The following is a 6,000-nucleotide window of genomic DNA, read 5'->3' as shown; positions in this document are numbered from 1 at the left end:
AATTTAATGCGGATATGAATGTATATGTGCTAGATTCATACTTTATCGCTGATTAAGGTGTAGATGCAGGAGTAAAAATCAGAAAGTGTTAATTTATTTCAGTTCCAATTTAAAATTTATCAGGTAGCTTTCCTTAACAAAGTCGCTTGTTAAAATGTGTTTATGTCTTTAGGCAGCAACAAGTTAAATAAGCCAAAAATTAAATAAATTATGCTCTTGGTAAGAAAGCTGAATTGCATTACCACTTCTCTCTGTTACTTTCGAAAGCGTTATGGGTACTTAACAAGCAAAGAAATCTTCCTAACAGACATTTTGCAAACCTTACGCTTTTAAACAAAGCAGAGCAGTAATTTCTTCCAATACAAATATATACTTTAATTAAATTAAAAGTGTTGTAAATTTGAAAATTAATTTCACGTACTTAGTTTCAGTTGTTTACATGCTTTGCTTTTGAGATTATAACAAATAGCCTCAATTTGCATGGCGTTGTATGTTTTCTCTTTTTAAAAGCACGTGATTAAAAGGTTTAGATAACCATGTTTATTTCGGCCTCTCATTATATGCAAAGTTAAAATTACTTTTGTCATAGTTATAACTCACACAAGAATAGAAGCTGAGAAAATGGCTTTTGTTGAGAAGTTACATTGCAAATAGACATTACTTAACAGCAGTTTATTACAACACCCAAAAGCTTTTGTCAAAAAGATATATTGTTCGCCGCAACATTTTAAACACAAAAATTTTATTTGTATTTATCCTTTCGTTTAATTATTTCCTAAGGATTCTGTTTTGAGCCTTTAATGTTATTAAGTATAATTTTTGAATTTATATTTTCATATTATTTTAAATTTTGATACAAATAAATTATGCAAAATTATTTACTACTGTGAAATAGTATAAATGTTATAATAATCATTTAAAATTTTATATATTTTTTAAATGATTACTAAAAAATTAACTTAAATTTGTATCAAAAGAATTCTGAAATAAAATTTTGTAATGTCATATTTTTTCCCTCATACAAGGATAATGAATAAAACTGTATGAAAGCTAATCTACATGTTAAACATGTTTTAGAGATATTGTCTTCTTCATAAATTTAAGGATAAATGAATAAAGAACTTGCATGCTTACCACGATGTAATATCGTGCTCAGAATGTGAAAAAAAGTTCCTTAAAAAACTTAATCATGAAGAAACATTTTTTTGATTTATATCAGGGGGATCATAAAAAAAATGCCCCTATAAATTAATCTCTAACAGCTTAGAATTGAAGATACCATAAAACGCAAAGTTATGCAGATTCCTCCTGCTATGTTATGTTCGTTATTGTTGTCAACAATCTCTCGCATGTAATGCGTTGTCTTCTGCGAAGCTGGGTGTATTGAAAATTTGCAATACTATAAAAAGTTTTTTCCCTCCTCTCTTGTGTTGTCATTGGTCCTTTACAATGCTGTGTTCTGCAAATGTTTTACATGGGCAATTTTCGTCATATGTGTATAGCTCGAACGCCACTTAATTTTTTTTCAATGCTCTGATCAATTTACGCATAACCCAATGCGGACGCATCTAAAGAACGAAGCTCGCACGGCGATCTGTCCGTACTCCGAAGTATACTCTGAACTGAAACAACTGAGAAATAATGCTCTTCTTCGGTCTTATATTGTTTACACCCGGCCGACGAGAAATCTGCAGGACCTTCTTTTTCTATAGAAATTTCTGGAATGCATAAAACGTTCCAAGTTACATAGGTGGGCAGGGTACGATTAGTTGCATATGGAGATCAATGACAGTCATTCAGGTTCAGTATCAATTACAGTCATAACGAGACAAGACCAAAATGTCACCAAATGCTTGCGAAATGTGGCGACATTTGTCGATTTATCCCCAAATTTAGTAGCAAAAATTAGACGCCAAAACCATCGTCAGCTTGCGATATCTCCGCATTTTAAGAAGATAGTTATTTACCTCCATGTTTAAGTAGACCTCCCGCTATAATCTTATTTTTCCGACAGACCTTCGTCTCTTCAGAATTTTAATGTTACTTTGATCAAACGATACTACAGTTTCAAACATGATTTCACAAAATTGTTTATATTGTAGAATGATAAGGTTTTTTTAGGCTGTTGACGGGAAAATTGGGCTGTGTTCCGGGACTGGAACTCCAAACCTGCTGAATACGCGTCGACAATGCTTCCAGTTACACCACGAAGATATGCGGAAAGTTGGGAAAAATACCTTATAATATTTATACAAAAACTCGTAATAATATTATCTTTTTAGATAAAAAATTCTCAGCTAGTAATATATCTATCATACTTAATAAGTGAAATGCAAGAAATGATATTGAATACCGTTATTTGATTTTGTTGTGAACTGTCACCAGTTAGATGAGAGACACTTTGTCAAGAATGCTTTTACCACAGATTGTACTAACCCGTTTCCCGATTTACTCATTGATGTCAGGCCAGAGCGAAACTTAAACCTACCTCAGAAGAAGCATGTTTGTATACCAAACTGACATCAACACGAGTTTTTTCATCATGTTGTTCATCATGCTGATGTATTTCAATTCAGCATGTGACAAGTGTTATCTGAGGAAGGTTATATAGATTTCTCGTGCAAAGGTCCAATCACCGGGGACAAGAGTGCCAAAAATTGTGTGAAATACGCATGCTAGAATTTTGTAAAATATATCGGCGAACCGGCATTTAATCGCATATTATCTTTGCTGATGCAGTTTCACACTTAAGAATATTGCTAATGTCGATAAGTTGACATGTGGATCATTGACAAATTACGATCTCCATGTTTCATGCTGCGTAACAAAGTTTAACCTAAAATGCTTCGGCAGACATTTTTTGAAGACTGCTTGTGGGCCTAATATTCCTGCAGCCGATCGTAAATGGAAAAATTCCCTTGACGTGCACTTTTATGCCGAAGCATGTAGTTTCAGTATAACGATATGTCCCTACATTTCAGCTTAAAACTGCGGGAATATCACAACGTATTGTTCTGCATTGGTTGGTTTCGTAGGATGGTCTCATTTGACATTCTCGTCATTAATTTCGTTCTTTGGGGTTACTTTAAAAGTATTGTATACGACAGCTTTCGAACCCTTGATATCTTGGTATCGCCACGAAAGCAGCAGCCCGTAAGATTTCTTGCGTTTTTTAACATTTTCGGCAGTTCGTGAGCCGATATTGAGATGCATGTATTTCCTATCGACCATATATTTTTTTCTGAAATTCTAAGCATACGTATATGTCTAATAATTTATCTGTAATATATTAATTAATTATTTTAAGTATTATTTTTGTATCTCTAGTATACTCGAGTGGCATTTGTAGCAGTATGTTCCTATAAATAATGTTTTGCTTTTGAATTACTTATCGAATTTTACGACTTAAAGAACTTATGAATTTTCGTGTAACTTCCAAAGAGTTTTTCCATGGAAAAAATAAAGACAGAAAATATAATTTTCGACAGTATATAGTGCGTGCAAAATATAAGAATAAAAATTTTATTTAAGTTTAAAATAAAATTCATTTAAAATAATTAATAATTATTAGCAGGTTCAGGAAAGGTTTGCGAAGTAAAAGGATGAGAATGAACATAAACTATTTGAAAAGACAAACAGCTGCTTTGGGGATAAAATGTGCATTTTCCATTTATTTATGGCAATGTGCATTGCTATTTTTATCATTTTCTTACAGCAATTATTCTTCACTACTGCTTCTGATGCTTTAGATAATACATATTTATTTATTTTAAAACTTGTAAATATGCATTGCTTTTTATATGGTGGTTGATAATTTCATGTATATTCTAAGACAGAAAATTATTAAATTAAGAATTAAATGAACTAAAATATGCAAAGCAAATCAATTTATTTATTTAATGAAAATGACACTTGAAATTTCTTAAGAAAACAAGGCAAAAATACCCTTCTATTCATCACTTCTTCCCCCTCAAAGTAATTTATTTCCGAACATTCCCTGTTTCAATCGACCAATACCTGGGGAGGAGGCGCCGGAGAGTTTGACATGTCAAAGCTCGTCACTGGTGACGGATAATATTAACATGTCCCCAATTTAGAACAACTCCTGACAGAATCAAAGTTTAAAGACTCAATTATTTACCAGCTTATCGGTGGCTGACGCTTACCCTTTCTGAGGGAAAAGTAATCCAATTTCCTGTCGGCGAAAGAGAGAATTGTTTCCTATGAACGCTGTATAGGAGAAGTATCTTTAATTAAAGATGGAGCACCGTTGAAGAGAAGGGTAACAACAGCTTCTGAATTAATATGATAGCCAAAGTTTCGAAAGAGTTTTTGGTGGTTTTCTATTATCTCTGACATAATCTGTGGCCTAGTTTCAGGAAATCTTCTCACTAAGGAGTATGATACATATATTTTGAGTAATTAAAATCTGATTTGTATTATCTTAGTACTTGGAACACCCTTTTTAATGTTAAGTCAAAATTTTAAAGATTATGGAACTTGTAGATTTTATATGATATGCAAACGCACGTATTACTGTAATATAATCAACACCATGTTAAATTACTGACTTCACATTTTTTGAATTTACACACATGCATTAACTTTATGTGTAAAACGAATACGCAAGACTATTTATGCAAACTTATATGCTGAATTTAGTGCTATGAAAAACATGAGACATCTTTTTTCTCCATAAATAACTTTTTGTAAATTTTGTTGTTTTACTATGGAGGAAATTTACCATGCTTAGAAGAAATAAAATAACCCATTAAACAATTTTCTTATAAATACAGATGCATTTTAGATATTAAATCTCTTAAGACTTTTATCTGATTTATTAATTTTGAATTCTTAGAATATTGGTTTAACTCTTTCACATCGAAAACACCCGAAACACCCGAGCATTAAGGCATAGGCAGGTTGCCCGAACGCCTGAAACTATTCTCATCTAGTGCTTTTCACCATCACTTTAGTGCATAATCAATCGCTTTCGAGAGTTGTTAGATGACATGCCAATCATTCTTTCGAAGCGACTACAAGTAATTTTGTTATTTAAATTCCCCTCCCTTCTCATTTATTTATCATCAATGTTTGGCAATTGATGCTCGCAGCTGCAATCCTATCTTAAGAAGAAATTGATCACAGCGGATGAAAGCGCGCAAAGATCCCAAGAGAGAAGTTATCGATTCACTTAAGTAGGTTATTGTTAAAGCTGCAGCTTTCTATTTGGCATGGAAGAAGGGAAGCTAAAATCTGAAAATTTAGTATTAGAATAACTAACCATTTCATAGTTCCTACCTAATAGTTCCTTTTATATAAAGATTTGCTAAAGTTCTTAACCCATGAAATGTCATTTATGTCGTAAAGCAGGGATGGCCAACCCACGGCACGAGTGCCACAATGTGGCACGGCGGTGTTTTAACAGTGGCACGCGAAGATTTATTGAAAAATTAAATGATTTGGAAAAGATAATAATATAGTCTGTATCAACACCATTGATAGATACACACATAAACACCTCAGAATTAATATCATAATTAAATTCCTCTGCAAGACTTTAATTGTTATCCACCTGAAATCCAAATCGAAATAATTTTAAATTTTGGAATTTTGTACCAACAAGCAATTTTCTAAATTTACACGATTTGCCTGCCAGATACTGTCGTAGGTTTGGATCAACATATATTTGAGAATAAATGTTTTCTATCCCTGAAAAAATAAAATTAAAATATCGTCCAAGATTAACTGATATGTACCTCGAACAGTTAATTTTCCTAGCATCTTTAAGAACTAATCCTAATATTGGTATATATATATATATATATATATATATATATATAAACTAAATATTTAAATATTTAACATATTTAAAAATTGCATTAATTAAATACTGACTGTTTAATATTTATTTAGAGTAAAGTATTTCAAATTTGTTATTATTTTTATTTTACACATAACTTAATTGACTGAAACTTTAAAATGTTTATTTACAATAAA

The sequence above is a fragment of the Stegodyphus dumicola genome, chromosome 9, assembly GCF_044657685.1.
Source record: "Stegodyphus dumicola isolate Sdum_Otavi_A_Nest chromosome 9, ASM4465768v1".
Taxonomy (NCBI): Eukaryota; Metazoa; Arthropoda; class Arachnida; order Araneae; family Eresidae; genus Stegodyphus; species Stegodyphus dumicola.
This window is presented reverse-complemented; position numbering follows the sequence as displayed.